The sequence below is a fragment of the Sapajus apella genome, unplaced genomic scaffold, assembly GCF_009761245.1.
Source record: "Sapajus apella isolate SASKATOON/1434 unplaced genomic scaffold, GSC_monkey_1.0 scaffold26, whole genome shotgun sequence".
NCBI classification, from domain to species: Eukaryota; Metazoa; Chordata; class Mammalia; order Primates; family Cebidae; genus Sapajus; species Sapajus apella.
Window position 1 is genome coordinate 17,712,456 of NW_022436966.1, and position 9,508 is coordinate 17,721,963.

A 9,508-nucleotide genomic window follows, 5' to 3' on the forward strand; every position below is an offset into this window, starting at 1 on the left:
GTGATTAGTTTTGGGGTGGACATGTGGCCCAAGCAGCGCCTCAAAAAGTTCTCTGGAATTGATATAGAGGCATTGGGAGAAAGCAGTCTCTTTCCACTGGGATTCCTAAAGCATATGATGTAAGCCTAGAGCTGTGGGCAACCTACTTCTCTGACAGCCTGGAAAATGGAAGAAAATGAGGTCACCACACAGAGGAAGCTGAGCCGAGACATTGGGGGAGGGGGAAAGAGAGAGACCTGATGATATAATTTCCATCTGGGCCTGAAGCCAAATTCATCCAGGAAATAATTCTCTTTCTCTCTCCCTACTCTCCTCAATTTCTCTCTCTTTTTGGCTTAAACTAGAGTTGTATTTCTGTCCATTTCAACTGAAATAGTCTTTATATATTTTCATTTTTCTAAATATAAAAGCACTACATGCTCACTATGGAGGAAATTTGGAAAATACATGTAAGTATAAAGAAAAAAATAATTTATTCTCTCATGCTTCAAGTAGCACCAAGCTAGCATTTTAGACTTTTTGTAGTATTTTAAATGCTTATTTTTTCATAGTTATGATCATAGTACATTTATTTTATATAGCTATGATACTAATGAATTTATTTTACATAGTACTATCATAAATTTTTTCCACTTAACCTTATTACATCTTCCCATGATCTTAAGCCACCTTATAAATATAATTTTCTTACATTTCCTCTACTATTTAGATAATTTTAAAATATTAAAACCATTTTGCATTATAGCCCTACTATTTATTTTCAGCAATACAGTTACTAGGCCTAAATATTAGAACATTTTAAAGGCTCCTGATACAGTTTAGATATTATTCCTTATTTTGATTAATCCAAGTATATACATATGAGAAATTTGTCCTTCGTGGGCAATCAAAATTAAATGAAACAAATATATAGGGTTCAGTAAGAGGAAAACAAGTAAGATACCATCAGGCCTTCAATGAATACTTCTTTTCAGAGGCAAAAGCTATCCTGAATTAGACCAATTCAAAATTTAAGCTGCATACAGTTACAGGAACTAAAAGAAATGAAAACACTGATGTTCAGCCATGCCGGTTGATATGCATCTCTTCCTAATTGACATAATTTTTTAAAAATACAATTTTATTAACAGCATTTTCCATTATAAAAGCAATTCATAAAACAACACAAAATACCATTGACAGCTATTTTTAAAACCGATAATGAAAAAAAAGAAAAAAAAATCTCTCACAAGGAGATTAAAAAAAAAAACCAATAATGTCCATTATTATTGAAGATACAAATACAATGCTGGGAAAAGTGCAAATTAGCCCTTTGGGGACATCTTGGCAACTATTTTTTTTTATGAATGAATAAATAACCAGTATTTAAATTTTCTTATAATAGTCCATCAAGTATACGTATTTACTTTATCAATATTTTATTTTTAGACATTCAAATTGCTTACAATGTTTTACTGTTACAATAATACTGTAATATGTATTCATTTGTGTGTTTTAATATATTATGGATTATTTTCTTTGGATTAATACCCGGAAGTGAGATTACTGAAGCAAAGGTCATTAAATCGATGGGCATGGTGGCTCACGCTATAGTCCCTTTGGGAGGCAGAGGCTGGCAGATCGCCTGAGGTCAGGAGTTTGAGACCAGCCTGGCCAACATGGTGAAACCCTGTCTCTACTAAAAATACAAAAATTATCTGGGCATGGTAGCACACACCTGTAATCTCAGCTACTCCGTAGGCTGAGGCAGGAGAATTGCTTGAACCTGGGAGGCGGAGGTGGCAGTGAGCTGGGATCATACCATGGCACTCCAGCCTGGGCAAAAGTGAGAGACTCCATCTCAAAAATTAAAAAAAAAAAAGATCATTAAATCAAGATTACCAAACCAAATAAAATATTTTCTGTTTTTTAAAATTTAAATAAATTATATATATATATAGGTATATATCTATATACACAAAAAGTATATATATATATAAGTATATATATACACAAAAAGTATATATCTATATAAGTATATATATACACAAAAAGTATATATCTATATACTTTTTGTTTTGTTTTGTCTTGCTCTGTCACCTAAGCTGGAGTGAAATGATGCCATCTCAGCTCACTGCAACCTCTGCCTCCCAGGTTCAAGTGAGTCTCCTGCTTTGGCCTCCAAAGTAGCTGGGACTGCAGGTGCCTGCCATCACATCTGGCTAATTTTTGTATTTTTGGTAAAGACGAGGTTTCAACATGTTGGTCAGGCTGGTCTTGAACTCCTGATCTCAGGTGATCAGCCCACCTTGGCCTCCCAAAGTTCTGGGATTACAGGCATGAGCCACCATGCCAGGTCCATAGATATAGATATAGAGATAGATATAGAATTTTTTAAAAAACAGAGGTTTGCTCTGTCGCCTAGTCTAGAGTGCAGTGGTACCATCACAGCTCACTGCAACTTCAATCTCCTGGGCTGAAGGGAACTTCCCACCTCAGCCTCCCAAGTAGCTGGGAATACAGGTACACACCAGTACCTGGGCTATTTTTTTTATTTTTTGTAGAGATAGGGTCTTGCTATTGTGCCCAGGCTGGTCTTCAACTCCTGGCCTTAAGTGATTCTCCCATCTTGGCCTCTCAAAGTTCTGGGATTACAGCCATGAGTCATTGCACCTGGCCCATTTTCTGGATTTTGATGTAGGTTGCCAAATTGCTCCTTGAAGAGAGTGTATCAGTTTATAATGCCAATAGTAATAAATGAGAGTGCGCATTTCAACCCACTATCTCTAATCTATTAAATTATTTCAATGCTTTGCTCATTTAAGAGGTAGAAATTGATATATGATTTTAAATAAAAATTTTAAAGTAGTAGCAAGGACACTTTCTGAATATTTGTGTGAGATTATGTTAATCTTCACTATAATCTTTTTTTTTTTTCTTTTTTTTTTGAGACAGGGCAGGGTCTTACTAAATTGCCCAGGCTGGAGTACAGTGGTAAGATCATAGTTCGCTCCAGCCTGACCACTTGGGCTTAAGCTCACCTCAGCCTTCCAAATAGCTATAGGCATGCTCCACCATGTCCACCTAATTTTTTAATTATTTATAGAGACAGAGTCTCACCTTTTTGGCCAGGCTTGTTGTGAACTCCTGGGCTCAAGTTATCCTCCCACCTCAGACTCCCAAAGTGCTAGGATTACAGGCATGAGCCCGTGCCTGGCTCACTATAATCTTTTAATCAGTAAGAAGGCATCCTTTTCTTCAGGGATGCTTCGATCCTGTTAGGAAGAAAGATACCAGCCTCTCTGTCACTTTGCTAAAGAGTAGGGGGAGGGGGTCTGACTAATCAATGCCCTCAAATGTTGTGATCCCCAATACCTATCCAAAAAATTGTCAGGACCACTGCAGAAGTAGCAACTGGAAATCTATTTAAAAATGCAGATTTCTGGATCCTACTCCCAGAATATGATTCTTCAAGCCTGCTGCCAATCCAGGAAGTCATATATTTTTAACATTCTACATTTGAGGCTGATACATAGTCAGATTTGGACACTAGTGCTCCAAAGCAGAGGTTCATAAAGTGCAGTCCCCGGACCAGCAGCATCAGCATCACCTGGAACTTAAAAATGAAAATTTTCAGGTCCCTACCCCAGACCTACTGAAACAGAAACTCTAAGGGTTGGGCCCAGCAATATGTGTTTTAACCAGTTTGTCAGCTGATTTTGATGCAGGGCAACTACTCTAATTATACTGTGAGATGAAGAGTCAAGAGCCATTCAAAGTCTACCACCTCCTGCTTAGAAAGTCAAAGGAGATGACATCTGAATTGAGTCTGCAGGATGAGTACGCTTTCATCGGGACAAGCAGCAGAGGAACAGGCAGATAGTACAACACATAGAAAAGCACAGTCACGAGCAGGGTGCAGAAAGGCCCAAGGTTGCTGGCCCCATGGAGGAGATAAGACATGAAGGAGGAACGTTGATAAAGTGCCCCATCTGTCATGCACAGGAGTGGATATTTGTCATTACATGGACACCCAGCCTCCATCCCTTGTCCTAATTGCACCCCAATGTCTTTTGGGAGAATTACCTCAGCCCCATCATGTCTCATTGTCAGGATGATAAATACAAGTGCTCTCCGACTACAGAAACCAAAGGAGTCCCTAGAGACTTCTTTCTTCACCCCTCTGACATAGTCAAGGGATAAGCTTGTGACCTACACTAGACTCATTACACTCTCTGTTGAACAGACTTTTGTTTTTTAGGATTTAAAAAACCTTTTGATTGTGGAGAATTCACACATACACGAAAGCAGAAGAAATAGTATAGTGAATCTCCATGAACCCAAACTCATTCTGAAAAAAAGATCCATTCATGGTCAATCGGCTTTATCTGTAAATTTCTCCATTTCTTCCAGTCTCCAGAATTTTTGGAAGCAAATCTTAGGTATAATATCCAGGAAGATTTTACCCAATACTACTAACAGAAGCCATTGGAGTAACTTAGTTTGATGAATATATTGCCTTGCACTGGAAATAATGATTTACAAAAGTCCTTTTAGTGCTTAGTACTGAAAATGACAAAGCCTGAAAGAAAGGGGTATCTATTGAAAGGAGGAAGAAATGTCAAGGTCTGATAATCTTCTGTCTTTCTCTATTTGTCTTTCTTTTGTTACCTCCAAAGTCAAACACAACTATATAAATTTTATTTAACTTCATCACATTTATTTAACTTCATGTATTACCATGTGTTATCTAATCCCTAAAGAGATTAAGAGCTATATTTATATTTCATTGCTCTAAAATTGCCTTCCAGAACACTTTAAGCATTTAGATACACACTGTTAATTTTTTTTAAATTGTGGTACAAAAATACGTTACATAAAATTTGCTATTTTACCGGGCTCAGTGGCTTACATCTATAATCCCAGCACTTTGGGAGGCCCAGGTGGGTGAATCTTTTGAGGTCAGAAGTTCGAGACCAGCCTAGCCAACATGGTGAAACCCCACCTCTACTAAAAATACAAAAATTAGCCGGGCATGGTGGCAGGTGCCTATAGTCCCAGCTAGTAGGGAGGCTGAGACAGGAGAATTGCTTGGACCTGGGAGGTGGAGGTTGCAGTGAGCCAAGACTGCACCACTGCACTCTAGCCTGAGTGACAAAGCTAGACTCTGTCTCAAAAAAAAAAAAAAAAAAAAGACCTTTTGTTTGTTTGTTTGTTTGAGACCAGAGTCTCACTCTGTTGCCCAGGCTGGAGTGCAGTGGCACTATTTTGGCTTACTGCAACCTCCGCCTCCCAGGTTCAAGCGATTCTCCTGCCCCAACCTCCTTTTAGCTGGGGTTACAGCCATGCACCACCGCGCCTGGCTAATTTTTGTGATTTTAATAGAGTTGAGGTTTCACCATATTGGTTAGGCTGGTCTCAAACTCCTGACCTCAGGTGATCCACCCACCTCGGCCTCCTGAAGTGCTGGGATTACAGGCATGAGCCACCACACCCAGCCAAAAAATTGCCTTTTTAACAGTTAGAAGTGTATAGTTCAGTGCATGAAGTATATTCAGTGCTCCAGAGACTTTGTATCTTGAACAGTATAACATAAGGAGAGAAGCAGAGAGAGTCCACTCATGGCAGCATAAGTACCCAACCAAGACAGTGCAGGAATCCCTATCACTGAAACCTCAGGAACTACCTCATTCTAAGCCTGGCTCTTCAGCCTCCTCTTAAGTTCTGTAAGCTCCCAAACCCCCTTAAGATGATCAGAATTAGTTGTTTTCCCACCCAAAGAACGCTAGGAAATCCCAGCTACTCGGGAGGGGCTGTGGCAAGAGAATCACTTGAACCTGGGAGACAAAGTCTGCAGTGAGCAGAGATCGTGCCACTGTACTCTAGCCTAGGCGGCAGAGCGAGACTCTGTCTCAAAAAAAGAAAAGAAAGAAGCTGTACAGCCAAAATTCACTTCATATTGCTGTCCTAGTTAGTTGGACTTTCTCCTGAAGATATAATTGCTTCTTACATTTTATTCCTTCAGAATTTTGCTTATAGCTCTCTCAAGGTTCTTATGACATTAGAGCCTTTATTTATTCCATTGGCTTGAGCTTTATCAATCTTTTGATACAAATGTTTTCACGTTATCTTTACAAAACACAATATTCATATTCATGCTTTCACTTGAATAATAGGAGCCATATTTCCTTGCTTAGTCCTCTGTCTGGAAATCCCCCAAAAGGAGGACCACATATGTTCACAAACAACTGCTAAGTTACAGTCATCATACAAAATTATAATTTTTGCAGACTACTTTTACATTCCTTAACTGATTTATATTTGCCTGAAACTTCTTTCCTTTTTTAAAAAAAAAAATTGCGATGAAATTCACATAGCATAAAATTAATAATTAAGTGTACAATTCAAAGGCATTTAGTACATGCACAATGTCGTTACAACCATCACTTCCATCTAACTCCAAAATATTTTCATCACCCTCCAGCCACTTTCTCCCTGGGAAAAAAATCACATACTCATTAGTATTCATTTCCCATTCCTCTTCCACCCACAGCCCCTGATAATTTACCTGTTCTGGATATTTCATATAAATGAAATAATACAATATGTGACCTTTTGTGTCTGGTTGCTTTCACCTAATTTAATGCTTTCAAGATTCATCCATGTTGTAGCACGTATCTGTACTTCATTCTTTTTATGGCCAAATAATAGTCCATTGTGATTACACCACATTTTGCTTATCCATTTATCAATTGATGAACATTTTCGTTGTTTACACCTTTTGGTTATTGTGAAGATTTCTGCTATGAACATTTGTGTACATGTATTTGCTTGAATATCTGTTTTCAAGCCTTTCAAATATATACCTAGAAGTAGAATTACTGGGTCATGTGGTAATTCTGTTTAACTTTTTGAGAAACCACAGAACTATCTTTTACAGTGGCTGCAGCATTTTGCATTTCTATCAGCAGTATACGAGGGTTCCAAATTCTCTGCATCCTCATTAATGCTGATTATCCATTAAAAAAATTATGGCCAGTCTAGTGAGTGTGAAGTTGTATCTCATCATAGTTTTGATTTGCATTGTCCTAATGACTAATAATATTGAGCATCCTTTTATATGCTTTTTGGTTATTTGTATATCTTCTTGGAGAAATGTACATTCAAGTCCTTTGCCCATTTTTTTTAAAGAGATGTGTTCCTCACTTTATTGTCCAAGAGGAAGTGCAGTGCATGATCATGGTTCACTGCATCCTGGGCTTAAGCAATCTCCTTGCCTCCGGCTCCCAAGTAGCTGGGATGACAGGCATGCACTACCATGGACAGCTAAATTTTTAATTTTTATTTTGTAGAGACAGGGTCTTGCTATTTTGCCCAGGCTCATCTTGAATCCCTGGCCTCAAGAGATCCTCCCACTTCAGCTTCCCAAAGTACAGGGCATAAGCCACTGCTCCCAGCCCCCTTTGCCCATTTTTAAATTAAGCTCTTCATCTATTAATTGTTAAGCTGTAGGCATTCTTTATATATTTTGAATACTAGATACTTAACAGATATATAATTTACAAGTATATTTCCCTCTCTGTGGGTTTTCTTTTTAATTTCTCTCTTATTTTATTTTACTTTGAGACAGGATCTTACTCTGTTGCCCAAGCTGGAGTGCAGTGGTGTGATCATAGCTCACTGCAGGCTTTATCTCCCAGATTCAAGTGATCCTCCCACCTTAGCCTTTGAGTTGCTGGAACTACATATGCAGGTTACATGCCTGGCTAATTTTTTATTTTTGGTAGAGACAAGGTCTCACTGTGTTGCCCAGGCTGCTCTTGAACTCCTGAGCTCAAGTGATTGTCCTGCCTTGGCCTCCCTCTCCTGTAATGCCCTCCCATTATAGGCCTAAGCCACTCTCCTTGGCCCCTTTTTACTCTCTTGATAGTGTCCTTTTATACAGAAATTTTTAATTTTAATGAAACTCTATTATTGTTTTCTTTTGTTGCTTTTGGTGTTGTACTTACAACTGTTTGCCGAATCCAAGGCCATGAAGATGTTTGCCTGTTTTCTTTTGAGTTTTATATTTTACACTTTCCTACTTTCATAGTTCTTACATGTAGGTCTTTTGTCCATCTTGAGTTAATTTTTGTAGATGGTATGCAGTAATAGTCCGAGGTCATTCTTTTCCACATGAGTATTCAATTCTTCCAGCCCTACTTATTGAAAAGACTGTTCTACCTCATTGAATTATTTTGGCACCCTTCATGAAAATCAATTGGCCATAGATGTATGGGTTTATTTCCGGATGCTCAATTCTATTCTACCAATCAATATGCCTCTCTTATTCGAGTACCACAGTATTTTGATTACTGTAGCTTTTGTTGTTGCTGTTCTTTTGAGACAGTCTCACTCTGTCGCCCAGGCTGGAGTGCAGTGGCACAATCCCAACTCACTGCAACCTCTGCCTCCCCAGTTCAAGCGATTCTCCTGCCTCAGCATTCCGAGTAACTGGGATTACAGGTATGCGCCACCAATTTTTATATTTTTCTTAGAGATGAGGTTTCACCATGTTGGCCAGGTTGGTCTCGAACTCCTGACCTCATGATCCACCCACCTTGGCCTTCCAAAGTGCTGGGGTTACAGGTCTGAGCCATCGCTCCCAGCCCTGATTTTTTTTTTATTGGTATATAAACTATTTATTAACAGACAAGGCCTACAGACTTATTTCTTCTTGGATACACCCACGGTGCGGCCACGGCGGCCAGTGGTCTTGGTGTGCTGGTCCCAGACACAAAGGCCCCAGAAGTGGCAAAGCCCTCTATGGGCCCGAATCTTCTTCAGTCGCTCCAGGTCTTCACGGAGCTTGTTGTCCAGACCATTGGCTAGGACCTGGCTATATTTTCCATTCTTTACATCCTTCTGTCTGTTTAAGAACCAGTCTGGGATCTTATATTGGCGTGGATTCTGGTTGTCTTTCTTTTTCAAGATTGTTTTGACTGTTTGGGGTACCTTGAGATCACATATGCATTTTAGAACAGACTTTCCATTTCTGCAACAAAGGTTTTAGATTTTGACGGGAATTGCTTTGAATCTGTAGATCACTTTGGGAAACAGTGTCACGTTTACAAGGTCAAGTCTTCCAACCCATGAATATGTGAATTCTTTCCATTTATTTTGGTCTTCTTTAATTCTTTTCAACAGTGTTCTATAGCTTTCAGCATATTAGTTCTTCTCCTTTTTGGTTAAATGTATTCCTAAGTATTTTATTCTTTTGCTGCTGCTATAAATGGGATTGCTTTCTTAATTTCCTTTACAGATGGTTCATTGCTAGTGCATAGAAATATAACTGGTTTCTGCATGCTGATCTTGTATCCTATTACTTTGTTAAATTTATTAGCTCTGAGGGGTTTTTTATGGATTTCATAATATATTCTGTAGATATGATCACATAATCTGCAAATAAAGATAGCTTTACTTGTTCCTTTCTTTTTTAGATGTTTTACCCCTCCTATTTCTTACAGGATTTCTTCTTCTTCTTCTTCTT